The 22,612-nt window shown below is 49.1% G+C and overlaps 1 long non-coding RNA gene and 1 other non-coding gene across 12 annotated transcripts in view; both read right to left on the bottom strand.

Moving 5' to 3' along the window:
* Positions 1-230: 230 nt before the first annotated feature.
* LOC106506702 (uncharacterized) overlaps positions 231-22,612 on the bottom strand; it is a 53,914-nt gene continuing 31,532 nt past the window's right edge. For 4 of the 11 annotated variants that reach the window (XR_014832497.1, XR_014832491.1, XR_014832493.1 and 1 more), the window contains one exon: positions 20,465-21,854. This is a non-coding gene — a long non-coding RNA (uncharacterized LOC106506702). Of the gene's footprint in view, positions 1,338-3,552; positions 3,637-8,770; positions 9,018-9,139; positions 9,234-11,179; positions 11,616-13,285; positions 13,579-18,273; positions 18,427-20,464; positions 21,855-22,612 lie in introns of those variants that run through there. The other 7 variants (XR_014832496.1, XR_014832499.1, XR_014832498.1 and 4 more) reach the window with 4 other exon arrangements.
* On the bottom strand, positions 7,325-7,431 carry LOC146395341 (U6 spliceosomal RNA). Its single transcript, XR_014833010.1, has one exon. It is a non-coding gene; the product is annotated as a U6 spliceosomal RNA (small nuclear RNA).

Below are 22,612 nucleotides of genomic sequence, written 5' to 3'. Positions count from 1 at the left end.
GATGAGAGCTCAGACTCTGGAGCCGGTCCCCTGAGCTCATATCCCAGCTTTGCCACTTACCGTCTTCAGGAACTTAGGCAAGGGATTAAGCCCAGCTATGCCTTGGTTGCTTTGTCTGCAAAATGGACCTAGACAGTACTGATCAGGATTCAGTTGCCATGAGGACTTAATGAGTTAATATACATAAAGCATCTAGAACAGTCCTGGTTACAATAAACACTGTGTCATCATGATCATTAGTTATTATTATTATAACTTCTACTATTACTGTTTCGGACATGAGATTGAGATGCCAGTTGACATCCAATTATATCTGGCCCAAGTGTTCCCAACTCTCCTGGGACAAAGTGGTGAGATAATAACAGACATGAAAAGGTCTTAGAAATTCTTTGTTTACCCTGCTGTCTGCCCCTCTGAGCTCCAAAGACCGTGACTAACTCGCCTTGGTCCCAGGGCTTGACTCCGTGCTCAGAGCTGAGGCTCAGGGTGTCCACAGAAGGAATAAAGACATGGATAGAGGAACAGAGCCACTCTTGCTGGCGGCTGCAGGTAAGGGAACATTAATGAGATTATTTCAGCAAGCGTCCCAGATCTAGTCAATTCGGGAGCTGCTTTCATTGCCCCCAAGGCAGCTCCAGGGTTTTTAGAGTTTGTCTGCCCCTGAGCTGAAAGTCTTCCGGAGAAGCAGGGGCTTTGCAGATCTGTGATAAGGCAGCTCTCAGAGCCTGCAGTAACCTGAGCCAGCCCAGGCTTTGGCAGAACCATCTAGGTTTTCCTTACAAGTGAGTGAGGCTGGAGAGCCAGCCCAGGTAGTCACGCCAGCTCCTAGCTCTTCTCAGACCAAGGCTGAATGTAGAGATTATGACCCTCAGCTGAAAGCAGCTTAATTCCAAAAGATGCTTGAAAATTCTTCTGTAAGTGAGAGTGTCAGTTGTGACAACCCTTTGGAAAAGCAAATGGACAAATATCCAGCACCTTCCAGAGCCATATTGGATGGAGCCTGAGGCCAGAGGGAAAATGTGCATCCCTGCTAAATATGCTTTTATGTAATGTTTTTTCATGATTAATTTCTTTCCAGAAGTGGATTTTTGAAAATGTTAATGATGAGTTTGCTTGCATTAAAGCCGTGGTGGAGCAGTGGAACAATTCGACTAGTATCCATGAAGACGCAGGTTCAATCCCTGGCCTCACTCAGTGAGTTGGGGATCAGGCGTTGAGGTGAGCTGTGGTGTAGGTCGCAGATGAGGCTCGGATCCCGTGTTGCTGTGGCTGTGGCATAAGCTGGCAGCTGTAGCTCTGATTGGATCCCGCCTGGGAACTTCCATATACTGGGGGTGCTGCACTAAAAAAAAAAAAAAAAATTAAATGTGATGGTCCTGGTAGGATGAGATGTCCTACAGTTGTTAAAAGAACATGACTGTTTTGACTTTTGTGGAACAGAAAAACCTCTATGAAATATCAAGGGGGGGAAAGTTACAAAACGGGATCTACAATAAAGCTGTTATTTGTACTGTTTGAAATCTTCTCTGAGCATTCGCTCAATTGATCTCACAGTCTTCCTGCAAGTTATAGATGAGAAAACTGGGGCCCAAAGAGGTTAAGTAATTTTCCTAAGGACACACAGCAGAGGAACAACAGAGTCAGGTCTCTTGAAGGCAGTCAGACTCCAGAGTCCAAGAGTTTAACCACTAAATTAAAAATCTCCTTTGATTTCAGCGTCTATGTTTATGTACGTACATTTAATGTAGGAAAAATCATGGAGCCAAAAGCAAAACTGTTACTAACGATTTTTTCAGGGAGAGGTGAAAGGATAGGATACCCTAGCTTTGACTCATATAATTTGATAAAGTGTGAATTCTTAACAATGAGTATGTGTTATTTTTATAATAAGAAATAAAAATATTAATTGCTTACTGTGTTCTACGCTAGGCACTTTTAAGCCACTGTCTCATTTAAGCTTGCAACAGAACTATTATTCCATTCGACAGAGGAGGACAGTGATGTTGGAAAAGGGGAAGTGACCTCACCAATTTTTTGCAACTCTAAAGCGGTGGAGCTAGAACCCCAGCTTGGATCCCCAAAGGAGGATTACACTGAACGTGTGGCTTCCTGACTTGCGCGTCCTGTCCAGCACATTTTTGTCATGGTTACATATCAGTGCTTTGCAGAAACCGGAGCACGTTTCCTGATTAATCCCCTATTGCTGGGCATTTAGGTTACCAAAAGAAACTCACTTTGCAGCGAGGCGGCTGGGGGGCAGGGGCGCAGGGCGTGGCGAGGTGAAGGGACGAGGGCTTGGCTTCGTCCCACAGCCCGATGCCATTTTCTCGGTGGCCCCTTCCCCAGATTCTAAACGCTTTGAAAGGAGTCGAGGTGCAGGGGGACACTCCCCCCGCCCCCGCCCCGGCTTTCTTCGTCCCGCCTCCTGGTCCCTGGAGGGTCCTCCGGTGCCTGCTGCCGCGGGCGCCACCATCTGCGCCGCGCAGGTGTGCCCGGCCCCCTGCCCAACCTGGGGGCTGCGAACACTGGGCCGATTGTGGCCCCCGCGAGCCCGGCGGGCAGCTGCGCCCGGGCTGCCATCTGTGTGCACGGGGCCGCCGGGGGAGGCCGGGGGCGGCGCGCTGCGGGGCCGCCGGGACGCGCCCTCGCCGGGCCCCATTCAAGCGCTGCCAAGGCCTAATTGATGAGAAATGGCCCCGAGCAGGTGCGAACCTGTCTCCCGAGGCAGCGGAGCCGAGGGCTGGGGCCCGGGGAGGGGCGGCTGTTTAGTGGGAGCGCAGCTGTCGAGGGTCGTTACCGCCGCCGTCTCCCCGGGGTATTCCAGCCCGGGGCGGGGACGGGGGTGGAGCGAGGGCGCAGGCGGATAGGTGGTGGGCGGGGAGGGGAACCGCAACCCCTTTGTCACACCCAGAGCCTCCTCCTTAGCTCTGTGACCTTGCTTGTTGCAAGAGGCTGAATGAAGCCAGGTGGGACCAGCCTCGCACCCAAGGATGCCCAGCAAGTGGTAGCTCCCCAGGGACTCCCAGTCCAGGGCTGTCCCCAAGGGACCTTCAGGGGTGTGGAGTGACGCCCTCCACGTCCACATTTATTGCTACACCGGGTATGTATAGAAAATAGTGGAGTTCCCTTTGTGGCTCAGTCGTTGGCAAATCCCACTGGGAACCATGAGGTGGCGGGTTCGATCCCTGGCCTTGCTCAGTGGATTGACGATCCGGCGTTACCGTGAGCTGTGGTGTAGGTTGCAGACGCGGCTCGGATCCCGCGTTGCTGTGGCTCTGGCGTAGGCCAGTGGCTACAGCTCCAATTCGACCCCTAGCCTGGGAACTCCATATGCCGCGAGAGCGGCCCAATAAATGGAAAAAAGACAAAAAAAAAAAAAAAAAAAAGTAGAAAATAGTGAAGCAGGGTTTTGAAACTGTTCTGTTTTACCTCGATATTGACTCCATCAACTCTTTTGAACCCCACCCCCACCACCCCACCAAATACCAATCAATGCGCGATCAAATGGTGCATTTCTTAAGATGCTTATAGGACTGATTTGTACAATTATACCTTAGGGTCCTGAAGACAGGGTGGCCTGTGGTATCATCCAGGGTCCAATAGAACCATGAGGTGCTTGTTCCTTGGTCCTTGCAACTGAGAGGAAAGCTCATTTAGATGTAATTTCCAAAGACCCGATGCACCGCACTCCTCAGCACTGCCACTGGTGGATAAGGGGACCTCCTGGTCCCATCCCCCACCTCTCCAAACACCTCCTCACTCAGCTGCCCTGAGGTCAACAGAATGGAGCGCATATTCTCAGAGTCAGACACTTTGTCAGATTTTCACCTGTGGTACCAAAACCCTCGGGCAGCCAGGGCAGTCTTTTCAAATCCAGAGCTTGTCTCTTGGGCTGAAAACCCTCCATTAATTTCTTATTCCACAAGAATAAAAATGTGAACCCTACCATGACCTACAGACCCAAATGGTCTTGCCTCATTTCATACTTTGTTTCCCTTTATGTGCTGATCCTACCACACGGGGGCAGTATTCCACAAGAAAGTGCCCACTATGTGCCAGGCACGGCTCCGGGCTCTTGGGGAACAGCAGTGAACAAAACAAACACGCTTCTCATTTTTCTCCAGTATAACCTGGCTCAAGTTACTCTAGTAATTATTTCCTGGATATTATTGCTTAGGATGAGGCTGGATATTTAAAAATAAAACCATTTGAGAAAAAAACATTCAGGGAATAGTGAAACATGAGTTAAGCAGTTCGTGGACATGGAAATCATTACAGAAGTTGGGAGTGTGATTGAAGTTGGGGCAACTCTCCTGTGTTGGAGAAAACCTGTCTGGCGAGCATTTGCTTTCATTGGCTTCACCTGTGGGTGATGGACAGACCTGCTGAAATCCAGCAGAGCTGGAGACAGCGCTAGAGTGAGATTCCAGCCCCAAGCAGATGCTCTTTCCTTTTCAATGAAACCACTGAGGCCTAGGTCTGTTCTCCTAAGGTCGTGACTGGTGAGGACACTGGTGACCCCCTGTTGTGCACTGAATACTATCCCCCCAGAAGAGAGGTCCAGGAGTTCCTGTCATGGAGCAGTGGTTCACGAATCCAACTAGGAACCATGAGGTTCGATCCCTGGCCTCACTCAGTGGGTTAAGGATCTGGTGTTGCCGTGAGCTGTGGTGTAGGTTGCAGACGTGGCTCAGATCCCGCATGGCTGTGGCTGTGGTGTAGGCCAGTGGCTACAGCTCCAATTAGACCCCTGGCCTGGGAACCTCCATATGCTGTGGGAGCGGCCCTAGAAAAGGAAAAAAGACAAGAGAAAAAAAAAGGGAGAGAGAGAGAAAGAGAGAGCTCCAAGCCCTAACCCTGGTGCCTATGAATGTGACCTTATGTGAAATAAAGGTTTTTGCAGATGAAACTAAGGTAAAGATCCCAAGATACAATTGTCCTGGATTAGGGTCAGCCCTCCAGCCAATGACAGGGGTTCTTAAGATGAGAAAAGAGAGAGACACAGGGAAGGACAGGTGAAGATGGAGGCAGATCTAAGTGCTGCTGCCCAAAGCCAAGGGCATGCTGGGAGACACCAGAAGCTGGATGAAGGAAAGTCTTTGCCCCCAGAGTCTCCAGAACAAGTATAGACCTGCCGGCACTTGGATTTCAAATTTCTGGCTTCCAGAAATTTTTATCTGTGGCCGGATAAATTTGTATTGTTCTCAGTCACCACGTTTGGGGTAATTTGTGACGGTGACCTCAGGAAATGAATGTGCTCCATCACACATGAAAAGCCCCATTTGCTTTGTCTCTCTCTCTTTGAAACTCTGGCCTGGCCGGGATGATGCGGGGCTTGGAAAGGGGAAGCGACCCTGGAGGCAGATTTCCTGTGAAGTTAATGAAGCTTACACTTCAAGGCCCATCGCTTGCTGGGGCACCTTCGAAACCCCTGGGAGGAGCCCTCACACCATGTTCACAGAGCCGCGTGTTCGTGAAATCTGCAAAAGTTGGATATTTTAACTGCTATCCCTTAAGACCACTCGGTTGGGACATCCCTGAGGGGCCGAAGGGAAGTTCTTTGGAATTGTATTATTCCCTTCGCCGCAGGAGATATTTCACGTGGCTTACCATCATCTCTGGGTGTGGTTAAGTCATTGCTTGTGCTCCAGGTGGGAGAAAGGCTTCCCAGAAAAATCCTCTTGCTCATGGGCACCCAGAGACATCGTTACAGCACGAGGATGGATGGCATTGACAAATTGGAGGCTGGGAGTCAGCCATCAGAGGCTAACTGAGATTGGTCACTGCTTTTAGCAAACTTGAAATGCCTTGATGTGTCTTAGCTCAGATAGGAAAGAAACTCGATAGTGGTGTCCCCACATTTGACAACCAGCCTCCAAAAGTCTTTGCCGTGGGCTGCATTAGATCTTCCCCAAATTACTGGGTGGAAAACCCCAGCCCCTTGTACCTCTGAATCTGACTGTGTTTGGAGTGGGGTCTTTAAGGAGGTAGTTAAATTAAAATGAGGTCATTGGGGTGGTTCCTTCTCTGATAGGACCGGCGTCCTTATAAGTGCAGGTTAGGACCCAGGCACAGAGGGAAGCCACCACGTGACGACCCGGGAAAAGACCACCATCAACAAGCCAAGGGGTGAGGCCTCAGAGGAAACCAACCTTGACATCTTAATCTCAGGCTTCTAGCCTCCAGAACCGTAAGAAAATAAACCTCTGGGGTTTGTTGTTGCTGTTTGTCTTTTTAGGGCCGAACCCAAGGCATATGGAGATTCCCAGGTTAGGGGTTGAATCAGAGCTACAGCTGCCAGCCTACACCACAGCCACAGCAACATGGGATCTGAGCCATGTCTGTGACCCACACCACAGCTCATGGCAATGCCAGATCTTTAAACCCATTGAGTGAGGCCAGGGATGGAACTCGCATCGTCGTGGATCCTAGGCGCTGAGCCACGAAGGGAACTCCCTAAACCTAGTCTGTGGTCCTTTGTTACGCCGGCCCTAGCAAACTAACACAGTACATGGCCTTACCCATCACGGGTTACCAAGCTGAAAGAAACTGTTCCAACAACTTTCAGGTAATTTTTTTCTGATCGACTTTTCTAGAGGGAAGATTATTACCTTTCTTTTCTCTCTGCAGAAAGTGATATTTATAAGATGAGATGATTGAGAACTCTGTCCTTAAAAAGGGGACATGGGGAGTTCCTGTTGTGGCTCAGTGGTAACGAACCTGACTGGTATCCATGACAACGAGGTTCAATCCCTGGCCCTGCTCAGTGAGTTAAGGATCCGGCGTTGCCATGAGCTGGGATGTAGGTCGCGTTGCTGTGGCTGTGGCTGTGCTGCAGGCCGGCAGCTGTAGCTCTGATTCGATCGCTAGCCTCCATATGCCACAGGCTCAGCCCTAAAAAGCAAAAAATAAAATAAAATTAAATTAAATTTAAAAAAAAAGGCGGGGGGAATGGTGATCAAGTTTCTCTCATACAAGAGCTAAAACATGTCAGGTTTTCTTGTGAAGTGACTAATCTTTTTTGGTTTGTTTTTGGCCGCACCTGTGGTATGTGCAAGTTCCCAGGCCAGGGATGGCACCTATGCCACAGTAGCAACCCAAGCTGCTGCAGTGACAATGCCAGATCTTTAACCCGCCACACCACAAGGGACTTCCATGAAGAGACTAATCTTTTTTAAGAAATCTTGTTCAACCTACTTTTTACTTTTATTTTTTTATTAAGCTATAGTTGATTTACAGTGTTGTGCCTTTTTCTGCCATACAGCAAAGTGACCCAGTCTTACCTACATATACAGTCCCTTTCTTATATTTTCCATCATGGTCTAAAAATACGGAATGTTTCATGAATTTGCATGTCATCCTTGTGCAGGGGCCAGGCTGATCTTCTCTGTATCATTCTAATTCTAGTATATGTGCTGCCACAGCCAGCACGAAGTGATTAATCCTGATACTCACTGCTTGATAATTCTCAAACTGTGTCCTACAATTAATTAATAAAAATATCAGGATTTTTTCCCCTGGATTTTGTGGTCTGTGTCAGCCTTTTAAAAAGTAATTTGTGGAGTTCCCGTCGTGGCGCAGTGGTTAACGAATCCGACTAGGAACCATGAGGTCGCGGGTTCGGTCCCTGCCCTTGCTCAGTGGGTTGACGATCCGGCGTTGCCGTGAGCTGTGGTGTAGGTTGCAGACGCGGCTCGGATCCCGCATTGCTGTGGCTCTGGTGTAGGCCGGTGGCTACAGCTCCGATTCAACCCCTAGCCTGGGAACCTCCATATGCCGCGAGAGCGGCCCAAGAAATAGCAACAACAACAACAACAACAAAAAGAAAGACAAAAAGACAAAAAAAAAAAAAAAAAAAAAGTAATTTGTTGTAGGAGAAACAATAAGTTCCTACTGTATATCACAAGAAACTATATCTAATCTCCTAAGAGAGACCATGAGAGAAGATGCGATAAGAAAAATAATGTATATATATGTATGAGTGGGTCACTTTGCTGTATGCCAGAAATTGGCACAACATTGTAAATCAACTCTACCTGAATTTTAAAGAAGTAATTGTAAAAAATTAATGGGCTGTCATTTCTTTTTTCTAAATATTTCTATTTGTGCAAGATTTTGTATTAGTAATTTTGACTTCTTCCTAAAGAGGGCCCCTCAGTATAAACTTCAAGCCTAAGACTTTGTCTATCCCAACCCCTCCTTCCCCCTCCATTCCCAGCAGATCAACACTTTGGGGGACCTTCACCCGTCACAGGGGCCCGTTTAGCTTCCAGCCACTCCGAGCCTCTCCTCTTTGGGCCCTTTCTTCCCAGGAGATGTGTTGAGTGCAGAAGGGAAAGATGGATAATTGATGAGACTTCGAGCGTGGCTGGACTGAAGAGGTCAATTAATTATTAAATATAGACTCAGTGGGGAGAAATTTCATTATGGGGTCATCTAATTAAGTGGCAGGCCAGAGGGACATTCCGAGATGGGATTTCAAAGGCTCTTATATTTTCTGAGTTTGGGTCTGGACCGAAGCTGAGTATGTGAAGAAATAGGGAATGGCTCTTAAGCCTGGAGCGTTTGTGTGAATCCAATCCTCCCACACCTCCCCCTCTCCCTCCCTCATTCCCTTCCTTTCTTCTCTCCCAACCTTCCTTTATTAGTTTGATTATGCTTATCAAGCATCTCCTCGAACCATTGTTGTAAACATCAGGTCTACGGTGGTGAAAAAACAGATTACTTGTACTGGGGGGAGACTGGTAACCATGTAAAGGAAGCAGCATACCAGCAGGTATTGCTCAGTTGAGCCGGCGGGGTGCCAAGCCAAAAAGCAGGAAGGGAACCCTTGTAGGTGGGCTGGTCAGGAGGTCCCTCGGAGGAGTCACTATCTGAGCCGAGTCCTGAAGCATGACAAGGAATGGTGATGTGACAATCAGGCAGTAGAGCACTTCAGGCAGAGGGAACAGCAAGTGCAAAGGCCCTGAAGTAGGACAAGCCGATATTCTCTGGGAATAGCCAAGAGGTTGGAATGGCTGGAACAGAGTGGGTGAAGGAAAGCAAGGTAAGGTATGAGCTTTGAGATATGGCCTAATAGATAATCGATGGACAGGGATTTTTTTTTTTTTTTCGGTAAGCATTCAAGTAAACTGCCTACCACTCACTGTTTTAGGGCATTTTTCAGCTGTCTGTGATAGAAATCCAACTCAAGCCATCTTATTTCAAACAGGGGACTTTACTGGATCATGTATCTGGAAAGAAAAAAAAAAGAGGTAAGTTTTCAGGCGTGGCTGAATCCAGTAGCTCAGAAGATGATGATATCATAATGAATTTTCGATTTTTTTTTTTTTTTTTTTTTTTTTTGGCTGCCCCATGGCATATGGAGTTCCCAGGCTAGGAATCAGATCTGGACTGCAGTTGCAACCCAAGTTGCAGCTGCAGCAATGCTTAACCCACTGTGCCAGGCCTGGTATCAAACCTGTGTCCCAGCGCTCCCAAGACACTATCACTCCCATTGTGCCACAGTGGGAACTCCGGACTTTTGATTCTTTGTCTCCGTCTCTTTCTCTCTGTCTCTCTCTGTCAACTGTGTCTCTTTAAGCAGGCTTTTTCCATGTCATGGCAAATGCGGCCTCCAGCAGTTCCATGTTTTATTCCCCAAGCTTAGAAACCTCAGCAGAAACAGAGCACCTCTTTTTATTTTTTTGGCCATACCGGTAATATGTGGAAATACCTGGGCCAGGGAATCGAACCCGTGCCACAACAACGAGCCAAGCCGCTGCAATAACAATACCGGATCCTTAACCCACTGTGCCATGAGAGAACTCCCAGAGCGGGGCTTCCTAAAAAGCTCCACCTAATATCCTGGGTTAAAATTTTGTCAGATGGCATGGGTCGATTGCCCGTTGCTCAGCCAATCACTGTGGCCGGGAGTGTGGAATACTCTGACTCACCAGGACTTGGATTGGGGTGGCGGAGGGGGGAGAGGCGATGGATCCTCCTAGACTAGGAGTGAGGGAGGGATGGATTCCCCAGATGAAAACTGGGGATCTAGGGCCAGAAGAACAAGTGGCTTCTGGGCAGACATAAACAACAGAGGTCCACTACACTTCCCAGACAGACAGGCACTGTTTCTTTGTGGGCAAAAGGCTGTTGTTTTGAAGAATCCATCAAGAGGAATTATTCCGTCTTGACAATGGGCACGCATGAGCTATGGGCATTGACATAAATCCCGATCACGCGGGATTAGCAGGCACGAGTTTTGAATCGAAAAGGCAGCATGGCAAATTAGGAAGTGCTCCAGCCCTGGGGCCCAACAAAACAGAATTCAAGGCGAAAAGCTTTGAAAAGGACAAAGAGGGAATTGCCTGTGAACCAGACAGGAACATATTCCCCAAAAAGAACCTTGAATTTTGGTGTGCCTTACAATGGAAACTCAACATGTAAAAAGTACTAAAAATGGATAAAGCAAAAGCTTTCTGCTGGGAGGGTGGTCTGATGACGCCTTTCTAAAGAGTAGACGGGCAGTGCTGAGTCCGGTGAAATAAATGCGGAATTACAGGACCCTGGCACTCTTCTCCCAGGTATCAATGCAAAATCACTTCTCTGAGTTCCCGTCGTGGCGCAGTGGTTAACGAATCCCACTAGGAACCATGAGTTTGCGGGTTCGGTCCCTGCCCTCACTCAGTGGGTTAACGATCCGGCGTTGCCGTGAGCTGTGGTGTAGGTCGCAGACGCGGCTCGGATCCTGCGTGGCTGTGCCTCTGGCGTAGGCTGGTGGCTACAGCTCCGATTCGACCCCTAGCCTGGGAACCTCCATATGCCGTGGGAGCGGCCCAAGAAATAGCCAAAAAAAAAAAAAAAAAAAAAAGACAAAATCACTTCTCAAGACAGTCATGAGAGGGCCTGTCTAAGGACATCATTCTGGCGTTAGCGGTTAGCGGTGGTGGCGAGGAGAGGTTATCTGGGCGTTCGGTACCAGGAGAAATAGATGGATAAAATGTGGATGCACGCTCGCTGTTCTGAGCAATGGGCAAGATATGCAGACTATGACATGGATGGATCCTCAGAACCTGATCCTAGAGTGTACACAGCATCATACCATTGACAGAGAATAGACGCGTATATGTACCCAGATGCCTCAATGCATCTGCGAGCAGGTGCAAACCCCAAATACATCTTAAACACACTAGCATGGTTGCCTAGTGTAGAAGGATGACATTTAATCAGAAGTGAACCTTTGACATGTTAGAAAAATGAATGGCCATAGCTGTGATTTGGGGAAATGCTGGCTTTGCTGCATAGTGATGATTGGAAAAATTCGCGAAGAGAGCTCCGAAGCGTCCAGCATGTGGCTGGTCACTTCTATCTCGTCTTCTTCCAATGGTGCATCAGGTGTGGAGACGGAAAGGCAAACTGGCAGAGATGCTTCTCTTGTGCTGCTTTCCCAAGCAGGTTCTGGAAGCAGGTGTTTCAACACACCCTGGAACAGTCTCAAGTCAGACTGTCCCTCAACTCCGCACGGATTCCCCGAGAGGGACGTTCCTCACCTCTGCCAGTCTGGAGAGGATGAGCTCTGTCCAGGCTCCTGTGGGTCCAGTGAGGCTGGTGGGGCTTTGTTTCCCATCCTGTGCCTTTTAAACGACAAAACCAAGACATATTCATGAAAAACAAGCAAATGCTTTTACTTCCTGCTGGGCATGGCTGTGTAACAGCTTAGCGTTTGCTTTCAGAACAATGCTCGGTTCCTTCACGTGGGTAATTTTACTTTTTATAACTAAGGAGATCGTCCCCTGTGAGTCTGTCAGGATCCTGCCAGAGACAGATGGCACATTCACTCTGGGTCATAGAAGGGAGTTCGAGGAATGAAATATTTACAAGGGGTGGGGGTGGGGAGATCCATGCAGAACATGGGGTAGCAGCCGTGGGAAGCCTTTACCTCTCAAGGGCAGAAGGGGGACAGGCAGGGGGCAGCCACCAGAACCAGAGGGGAGGTGTGGAGAGAGACTGTGAAACCTCCTCCTGATGCAGTTTGCCTCATGCTTGTGGGAAGATTTCCTTCCTAGAAGCGGAAGCCCTGCAGCAGAGAGGTTGCCCCTTGGGGGCAGACGCTGGGCTGTTTTACGTTCACAAAGAACCAAGAACCGAGCTTTTCTTGGTGCTCAGGACTGTTCTGAGGCTGAGGCAGACTTCTCCATCCACTGAGCATCCAGCACTTACAGAGCTGGATCTGGTCCGGGCTCTGTCCTTGATGAGCCTGGAGTCTAGCTGAGGGGGTAGGGGGTTCCCAGGGTGTTCTCCTTCCTTCCAAGCAGGCTACAGACTGCCAGGGCTGGGGGAACTCAGAGAGGGCAGGAATTCTGGGGGCTGGGGACATTGGGACAACTCTGGTACAAGAGCCGTTAGTGAGCTTTATGAACCAATTCAACAATAATTATACAAGAAAAGGAATGTCTATGCCTGCTCTGCAGCAGAAATTAGCACACGTTGTAAATCAACTATATTGCAATAAAAAAATTAAAAAAAAAAACCCAGTAATTTACTGAGCATCTCCTATGTGCCAAGTACCGTTCTAGGTACTTATAGCGGGGACACTGTGATGAAGGGAGGGGAACAGTCACCAAGAAAAGAAATCAACAACAGAGGGAAAGTTACGAAGGGAATAGAATAGGGTGATGTCAGGGTGACTGATTAGGTGGACTGGCTGCAGGGATCAGGGGTGTTCAGGAGGACTTTCAGGATGTGACCTTGGAGCAAAGATGTGAATGACAGGGAGTGAGCCATGCCGAGGAAGTCTGAGGACAGAGCTTTCCATGCCGAGGAAGTCTGAGGACAGAGCTTTCCTGTGCGAGGCAGCGCACCCTCTGTGATGGTGAGCTGGGACTCAGTTTGCAGCGAGGAAAGAAAGCAGACAGGAGCCTCTGTGGCTGGAACAGAGGTCCCCGGGGAGCAATCATGCCGGCTTGGAAGTCACTGCCAGGAATTTGGATTTTATTCTAAATACAATAATGAAGTCATGTGTGGATGTGAGGCAGGGTGGGGACTTGACCTGATTCCTTTTTAAAAAAGATCCTTCTGGCTGCTGTATGGAGACTGACTTGAAAGGGGGGCAAGAATAGAAGCAAGAAGACCAATGAGACAGCAACTGCAGTAATTTAGAGATGATGGCAGTTTGGACCAGAGTGATGGCTATGGGGGCGCTGGGAAGCGGGTGGCTTTGGGAAATAAGTTTTATTAAGAGCCAATAGGGTTTAGTGATGGAGAGGATGTGCCATGTGAGTGAAGAAAAGAAAATAAGGATAACCTTGAGACTTGGGTCTGGGACTTGGTTGGATGTTGGGCCATCCACAGATTTGAGGGTGTAGGCAAAAAAGGGTGGAAAACGGTTTGCTTTGGCTCTGCCCCGAGCTGAGAAGTGTTGCCTGCAGCTTCCCAAACCTCCTCCTACATGAGCGTTTTCACTCAAATTTGACTCCCAACAAAGACTTGAGAGGTTGAGGCTGGGCAGAGAGTTCCCCCAAGCCTCTGGTGGGATTCTGAAGATGGTTCACCAAGTTGCTTCTGGGGGCGAAACTGACAAGGTCAGGTGCACACATGCTGTAAATAATAGAAGAGATACATTTGAAATGACAGGCATAACCACACCAGAAAATCCTCATTTCTAACCAGATACATTAAGTATCTGTTTTTTGTCTCTGCCCCAAAAATGTGCACAGCTGTCTGGCATTTGCGGATGGGCTCTAGCTGCTCAACGCCCACCTGCCTTCTCGGGGGTCAGGCCCCTCTGGTGAACTTGGATGTTTGTGTCGCTGCTGCCAGGAGCTTAGATCTGTTCAGCCAACAAGAGACTTCTGGCGGGAAGCAGGGGACAATGGGTGTTTGATCAAGCTGGGTTCAAAGGCCAACCTAGGATCCAAGGCAATCTGATGGAGGACAGTGGAAAGATTTGCCTTCCTTTCTCCAGCGAGCTGAGGAAGTGAGGCTGGTTTGGTGAAGGTGGAGTTCTGGGTGGGCAATAATTAAGAAGAGTGAATCATTTTTTTTTTTTTTTTACTTGTTTGACTGGCTTTTGTGTTTAGTGGTAAGAGCAATAAGAAGTCAAAAAAGAAATCATTTTCAATGATGGACACTTCTGATTAATTTGACTATCCAACAGCTATTCCCCTTCTTTTTTATTCCTATAACCCTGATTTTGTTCTCAGGCACAGTGTCCAATCTCAGAGGATGAGTCAGTTGAGCCAAACTGATCACAGCAACTTAGCCTTCCTTGGACAGTTGGACTAGGAGTGGACACGTGACCCAGGGTGTGGCACTGGCCATATAAGGAAAGGTTTTCCAAAAATAATGAGAGAGAGAGTTTTTTTTCTCCTTGGAATGATGGGCGTGATGCTCAGAACCATGGCAACCATATTGTAACAAGGAGGGGAAACTCTAGAGGAGCACAGAGGCACAGATTCAGAGTCCTGCATTGCTGAACTGTTGAACCAACTCTGAAACCATTTCCATTTAGACCAGAGTTTCCATTTTGGAGCAGATAATTATTTGTTGTGGAGAACAGACCTGTCCATTATAGAATGTTTAGCAGAATTCCTGGTCTCCACCCACTAGATGCCAGTAGTACCCACATCTCGGTTATCACAATAAAAAATAATGTCTCCACAGATATTGTCAAGTGTCTTCTGATGGGCAAAATCACCCCTGGTTGATCCAGACTGCTCCCGATATTTTGTTAAATGATGCAGTCCTATGTCTCGAGTGCTTAAGCCACTGCTGATTGGGAATTTTATTTATTGCAATCTAAGCTGCAAATAAGACACAGTCCTTGTAGTTTTCACGTAGCACACATTGTCATAGTGGAGACAGATTCATTTATTCGTTCATTCATTCATTCATGTTTTTCTTCATGTGTTCATTTGTTTAAACAGATATTAATTGAGCACCAACTATATTCTACACACTGTTCTTGGGGCAGGGATATCATGGGGCACAGAATGTTTGTCCTCTCAAGAATCTGATGTTTCAGTGAGGCAGATGATAGACAAAGCACGTACAACTGGTCAATATCAGTGGTGAAGAAGCAAAGTAGGCTGGAGACAGAGAAAGCGCCATGGAGGGGCTGTTTTGTGGGAGAACTAAGGTTGGGAGTGGAAACCCATGTTTTTTTGACCCGTTAACCTGATAAGTTCTATAGATACCCAGTGGAGATGTGGAGCAGGCAGCCAGAGGTAGAATTTGCAGATATGTGCACTCCAATGAAGTGATTCTCAAAAAAATCTCTCTTGTCTCTCTGAGCATTCATAATGCTGTTCCCTCTGTCTGAAATGCCATTCCTCCAAGTTATTCAATAAGGTTCATGTTCCATGTGACTTGTTCAGGGAGATCCTTCCATCCTGCCCCCATTCCAGCCTCAAGTCTCCACTTTACCAACACTCAGAGCCCCTCCTCCCGCCATCTCGTCTCCTTGAAGCCTGTGTCACAAATGAAATTAAACAGTGAAGTTTCTGATGATCTGTTTCTTGCTTGTCTTTCTCATTTCCCTTCCCAGAATACCGACTCCATCAGACCAAGAACTGTGTCTGTTTAAATCATCACTCTGTCACCAAGGCTCTGTATATTGTAGGGATTCAGGCTTCTGAAATTAATGAATGACTACAATTTTCTATCCATTCCTTTTTTCCCCAGCTGACATTATCAGCCCCTTCCCCCAACCTGTGTCCAATTGGTCTTTGTTCAGTACACCCCAGACTGGCCTTCCTGGTGCCAACCCCTGTGTTTGCTTTGCCTGAGGCCTTTCAGGAGCTACAGTGATGAGTTCTGCCCTGCACGTGGCAGGTAGGAGGTACCAAGGAATTAACATCCCTCCCCCGCTTCTTGGGAGCAACCTTCAGTTCATGATAATTGGAGTTTGGGAATAAACACTCCAGCTCGCACATGCCCTGGAGGAGGGTGCCTCTGAGGTGTGTGTTTTCCATGGTTACCCCCCAAGCATCCCAGCTGGATTAAGCTCCAGTTGCCCACCCTGGAAACCGACTTGATACCTGCTCCTGCCACTGGAGGGGCAGGGGTGGCAGGGGGAGCGTGGCGGGGGAACTGCCTTCCTTCTCTCACTTCCCCTCTCCCTTAGCAGGGTTTTCCAAATACACTTCTTGAACTTGAATCCCTGTCTTAGTGTCCACTTCTAAGGAGACCCCACCAAAGACACGCAAAAATTCCAAGCACCAACTTGGGGCCAGAGCTGGCTCTTGTCTCCAGGAACAAAATGACCAGGTCCCCTCTGACCCCGTTTCCTCTGATTGGAATGGACCACAGACCGTAAACAAGCACGTCATAAATCAAGGTGAAAATCATCAGGTAAGGCTGATGCCACGAAGGGATAAGCCATGATCATGATTTAGAAAACATCCGCTGGGTGACGCCTGTGTCAGTCCGGGTGGTCACGCAAGGTTCCTCTGAGATGAGAAGGACCCGGAGGACCCGGAGGAGAAGCGTGCCACAGGAAGCTCCGGAGGAAAGGTGCTCCGGCAGAGTGCAGCCTGGTGCAAACGCTGGGGGTTGGCCTGGGAGGGGGTGGGGAGGGGGGGATCTGGGCACATTGGAGGAGCAGACAGGTGGGGGTGTGATGGGGCCCCAGGACGGAAGCAAAAGACGTGGGGAATGAGGTCACGAGGTTGCAGTGGCCGGAATGAATGTGTGAATAGATAAATGAATGAAAGAGCAGATGACCTGGAGCTACAGAAACTGGAGGAGGCCATCTGGGGCAGATCTTTGCAGCCCCTGAATGGAGAAGGCAAGTCCCCTGTCTAGGATGGCGGCAGGATCCGTCAGAAATGTCGCAGCTGGACCAGAAATGCTGCTTATTACGTTAATAACCACTTGGAGGTCGGGAGGCGAAGGAAGGGAGCCAGACAAGGTGAGGAGGGAGGGAGGGGGCCCCAACTGCCTTTCCCACCGAGGCCTCGGAATCTGACAGCATCTGTCACCAGGAAATCACATGTAATTGTCCCCAGGGATAAAAATCTGGTTGGGGAAGCACTTGGGGCCAAGCTGAGGGGTGAGTAGGACAACCGTCTGGCCCTGTCACAGTCTGTTTCCTTTAGGGGAGGAGAGGCCACCCCCATGGGATGGGGAGTCCTTGAAGCTCAGTGTCTCTGGGGGGCTCGCCACTCCCAGGGGCAGGGGGTGGGTCTCAGGAAGTGCTGTTTGTTGAACGAGTGTATTGTGGATTTGTGGGGAGGCCAGCTCACTCCTGTGTTGCTGGGCCTTCACACCCACCACCAGAACCTTGCCTTTGGACTTGAACCCTGGTGCCAGAGCCCTGATGAATACATACTGGTGACACTCAGAAGAGATAACCACATTGGCACCTGCTAAAACCCTCTTCCAGATACTCGGTCAATTGCCAGTGGAACCCATGGCTGAAGGGGACACAGGCAGGTATATTTTGATATGTCAGAGACATGTACATAGTGTTACCATGAACTTGGGGTTGTAAGAGTTAAAAATGCAATTCGAATGGACTTAGGAATGTATTGGTATTTGGGGGGTATTTTTGGATTGTGGCAAAGTAGACATAAAATTTACCATCTTAACCATTTTTAAAATGTTCAGTTCAGTGGCTTTCAGTACACTTCACGCTGTTGTGTAACCATCCCCACCATCCATTTCCAGAACATTTTCATCATCCCAAACAGAGACTCGGTACCCATTCAACCGTAACTTCCCATTCCCCCAAGAATGAATTGTGTTTTCTAACTAAGAAATCCAGGACAGTGGGCTGGCTTCAGGCACGGAAAGATCCCAGACAGTTTCAGTCTTCATGCTGCCTCCCTTGGGTTGATTCTGAGATGGAACTGCCCTTTAGGAAGTCAACCTCCAGACTGAAACCCTCACAATGCCAAAGTCCTTGACAGGTGCTCAAGCGTGAGCCATGGGTTTCGCTTGCATTGCACTGGCCTGTCTGGGTGGAGCTGAAGTCATGTTCTATGAGTCAAATATTTGTGATCCCCTCAAATTTGTGTGTGGACGCCCCGATCCCCACTGTGATGGTATCAGGGGGCTTTGGGCAGGAATTAGGACACGTGGGTGAAACCTCATGAATGGGATTCATGCCCTTATAAGAACAGAGGAAATGAGAGAGCTTGTCCCCCCCGCCCCCACCGGCCATGCCTCTGTCACGTGAGGATACACTGAGAAGACGGCTGTCTGCAAACCAGGAAGTGGGCTTTCACTAGTTACTGGATCTGTCTGCACCTTGATCTTGGACTTCCTGCCTTTGGGAACTGTGACAAATACCTGATGGTGGTTTCAGCCACCCAGTCTACGGTGTCTTGGTAGAGCAGCCTGAGCAGACTGAGACACACGGGATCCCCCGGAACCAGTCACAGTGGCCAGGAGCACTGATTGCCTGATTGGCTGTGGACTTCGAGTCAGGGAGAAGGTGGCTTCCTAGAGGAAAATCAGGGTTATGTTGTTTGGGAAAAGCATGCTGGTTGGCAAAAATAGCAGATGCTTGCTACACCCTGTGCACTGAGCCCCCTTTCTAGCTGGAGATCCAAGCCAGGCCACAGTGTCATCCCTGAATTCTTGCTGCAAGGACATGAACTCAGGCTGCCAAGCTAACTGAACAAAAGTCCAAAGCCACTCGAGGCCACCAGGCCAAGAGGGCCACCTGGGTCTGAAGCCAAAACGAAGGAAAACAGAGCTAAAGGACGGAGAGGGACTGCTCCTGACAACACAAGCACGTCCATGGGTTTGGCCAAGCTTATTTATTTATTTATTTATTATTATTATTATTATTGTTTTGTCTTTTTTTGCTATTTCCTGGGCCGCTCCCATGGCATATGGAGGTTCCCAGGCTAGGGGTTGAATCGGAGCTGCAGCCACCAGCCTACACCGGAGCCACAGCAACGCTGGATCCAAGCCGCGTCTGCAACCTACACCACAGCTCACGGCAACGCCGGATCGTTAACCCACTGAGCAAGGGCAGGGACCAAACCCGCGACCTCATGGTTCCTAGTGGGATTCGTTAACCACTGCGCCACGACGGGAACTCCGATCTGGCCAAACTTAAAGCCAGTTCTCCTGCTGGTTGTGACAGTTAACATGAGCCAACAAATTTGCTTTTTGGCTTAAACCAGTTTGAAGTTTTATGTTTTTGTCCCTTGTTATCCAAAGAGGATTAATGCTAGTTCGTGAGCACAAATCACTTAAGAAGCACAAAGCTAGATGATTTCTAAACTCCACCCCCCCACCCCCAGCCGAAGGGTCTAAAAAACTCCACTTCCAAAATTTGACAACAAAGAATTGTATCCGATCTGGGATAGTTTGTCAGGCCAGTGAAATTTCTACAGCCACCAACTCGCCGTTCACCTTTGGCTGCCCCTCCACTCCCTCTTCCGGGTCTGTCCTTCTGCCCTTCCCCTGGGATGGAGGATTGGGAGTGCTGGGGGGTGACTGTGGGGATCACAGCCAGAGACTCTGAGAAGGTGACATTTAAGTAAAGCCGGAAAAAGGGGAGGGAGGGAGCCCCGGGGGAGTGGGGGGAGTTCCGGAGGACGAGTGTTCCAGGCAGAAAAAACAGCAAGTGCAAAGGTCCTGAGGCAGGCGTGAGCCTGGTGTGGCTGGAGGGGAGAGAATGAAGGGGTACAGTGGGACAAGGGGAGGTCAGAGAGGAAATGGAGGAGAAGGCCCACTGCCAGGGGAGCTGGATATTATTAATATTAACATGACGTTCAGGGTTACACACAATTTTGGGGTCCCATGAGATTTTTCCTAGCTTTATTGGGATATAATTGACATTTAACGTTGTACAAGCTTATGGTGTACAATGCCACGATTGGATCACGCACAGACGTGACCGGGCTTACTACCGAAAGGTTAATGAACACATCTGTCTTCCTGTGTAATCGTCTTGTTGACATTGTTTTTATGGTGAGAACATTTAAGTGCTACTCTCTTAGCATCTTTCAAGGATGTGACACAATACTGCTGACGATAGCCACCAAGTGCTAAGCGTCACACACACTGTCCATCACACACCCACACACCCAGGGTCCCGTGGGCTCACATACACTGTTCAGACCTGGACCCACACTGGCCTATGGACACGTAAACGCACACACTTGTGTGCGCACATGCACCTCCTTCGCCTGGGCACACATAGGCCAACACACTCGCCCACATTCTCTCTGACAGGCACCTCAGCACACACAGTCACAGACACAATGCACACTCATGTGTGCTCACATATACACACTCACCAGCATCATCAGCCTACCCATAAACGCCTTCGCTCACACGCGGGCTGGATCCCCCTCAGGCTGGCCTGGCACTGCCTACACATCTCCCCGCTGAAGGCTCACGCTGCCACCCAAAGGCATGGCACACAGGTTCAACACACAGCCACGTTCTCACCTCCTCGGCCCCCTCTCTCCCCTCATTTTTTGCTCCCTGGGGCTCATCAATCATGAGGTCAAGACAGACATTTGAAAATCATCCTGCTGTTACTTTATTTTAGGGAAAGCTGGGGGCGGGGGAAGTTTATTAAATTTGGAAGGCTTGCTTCTCTGGGGAAACTCGGACAAAGAAGGGGAAAAAAAGAAGCCTCGACTGATGATGGAAAGCCGAGCTCAGAGCAGGGGATTAGGGGGGATCAGCCGAGATCATCTCGCTGCTTTCATTAACCCCAGAGTTTATTTTTTCCCTCTCCTACTTGACAAGTTCACGGGAGACTGACAGCCACAGCCGTCGGCTGCCAACCTAACCTCTCAAAGCAGAGACTCTAGTGGAGCCCCTGAGGGGGCTGTGGTCGGGGGGTGGCGGGGGAGACCTGAGTTCTAGTCAGCTCTGCCAGTGCGGTGGTTGAACAGTGTTCTCCTAAATTCCTGTCCACCTGGAACCTCAGAAGGGAACCCTATTTGGAAAGAGGGTCTTGACAGACGTAATTAGTTGAGGGTCTTGGGGTGAGGTTATCCTGAGGCTGGGGTGGGCTCTAAATCCAATGACCAGTGTCCTTATAGGATGAAGGAGAGGAACACAGAGACACAGGGAAAGGGCCCTGTGAAGACAGAGGCAGAGATTGGAGGGAGGCGGCCACAAGCCGAGGGAGGCTGGGGTCCCCTGAAGCTTTAGAGGCAAGAAAGATCCTTCCTAAGAGCCCGCAGGGAGAGGGCAGCCTCTGCTGACACCTTCATTTCATAGTTCTGGTCTCCGGAATTGCAAGCGAATGAATAGCTGTTTTATGCTACCAAGTTTGTGATAATTTGTTCCAGCAGCCCTAGGACACCTGTATAGACTTTTTTTTTTTTTCCTCTTTTGGTCACACCTGCAGCCTATGGAAATTCCTGGGCCAGGAGCCTCAGCTGTGACCTATGTCACAGCTGCGGCAATGCCAGATCCTTAACCAGCTGTGCCAGAGTGGGAACTCCCACCTGGATAGACTTTGATCTCATGGCTTGATCAAGTCCCTCCCTCTGCTGGTCCTCAGTTTGCTCACTTGTAAAATGGGATGCTCTTGAACATAATTTATTCGACAAATGTGTATTGGGCATCTCTTATGTGCCGGGCTTTGGGTATACCCCACAGGACGCCAAATAGATAGGAAGCCCTGCCCCCATGAAGCTGACATCCTAGAGGGTGGGAGGAAGGTAACAAAGAGGAAAATCAGTAAAATGTCAGGACGTGAAACATCCTGGGAGAAAACATAAAGTGAGGAAGGGGAGATGGGTTTGTAACTGTAACAAAAGGTCTTACTGAGCAGCTGACGTCTGAGCCAAGACAGGAAGGAGGTAAATTCTGTCCCAGACAAAAGGCTTGATAAATGCAAAGGCCCTGGGGCAGAAGCAGGCCCCTGTGCTAGGGGAACAGCAGTGAGGCTGGAACAGAGTGAAAAAAAGGGAGAGTGAATAAATGGTTTTTAAATGCCCTTCTGGGGCTAGACTTTTAGAAGTCTCTGCCTCCATGTGGCTGATTTAGCCAAACCCAAATTGTGTACATCATGGAAATTCACATCACTCACAGGGTATTTACACATGGCTCCTCTCAGGGAGGGAGGCCTGGTGAGGGTGCATGGGGCTCTCTCTTGCAGCCCCCACAAACCTTGATTCCAATATCTGGGCAGTAATGGTGGGGCGGGGGGACAGAAGTCAGCCTGGAAGATGAGCGCTGGGCCTGGACCAGAACTAAGACTGGATCATCCCATTAGCGGGGATTTTTTTCTTGCTTTCCTGTCCCCAAAGGTAATTCTCCTCTCTGGCTTCTTTCCTGTTCGGAGCCACATGTAGGGATGGAAAGTGCTGATTCTCTTGAACTCCAGAGCCTGCTGAGGATCCCTTGTACAAAGACAAGGATGCAGGCTTCCCCATCAGGATGACTGTGGTCCTTGCTGGGGACACATCCTAAGTATTTACACTCTCTGTGCCTCCAATTCCTCTTAGGCTAACAGGGTAGTGATGGCTGTAACTTCCTATTTGGGGTTGTTATGAGGCTCAACTAGGGCTCCATGCTATTAGCTGGAATTACTATTACCATCCTTGTTGTCATCGAAGCATCTCCTGTGGTCATCCTCAAGCAGAAGGGGGTGGGGGGGCGTTGAGGAAGGACAACCAAAGCTCATGAGACATGCTCCCAGCTC

The sequence above is a fragment of the Sus scrofa genome, chromosome 17, assembly GCF_054392235.1.
Source record: "Sus scrofa isolate SSC_HxYL_T2T_F1_AM1 chromosome 17, Sscrofa_HxYL_maternal_Yorkshire_Landrace_v2.0, whole genome shotgun sequence".
NCBI lineage: Eukaryota > Metazoa > Chordata > Mammalia > Artiodactyla > Suidae > Sus > Sus scrofa.
Note: the sequence above shows the minus strand (reverse complement) of the source record. Positions and strands in the feature narration are given on the sequence as shown.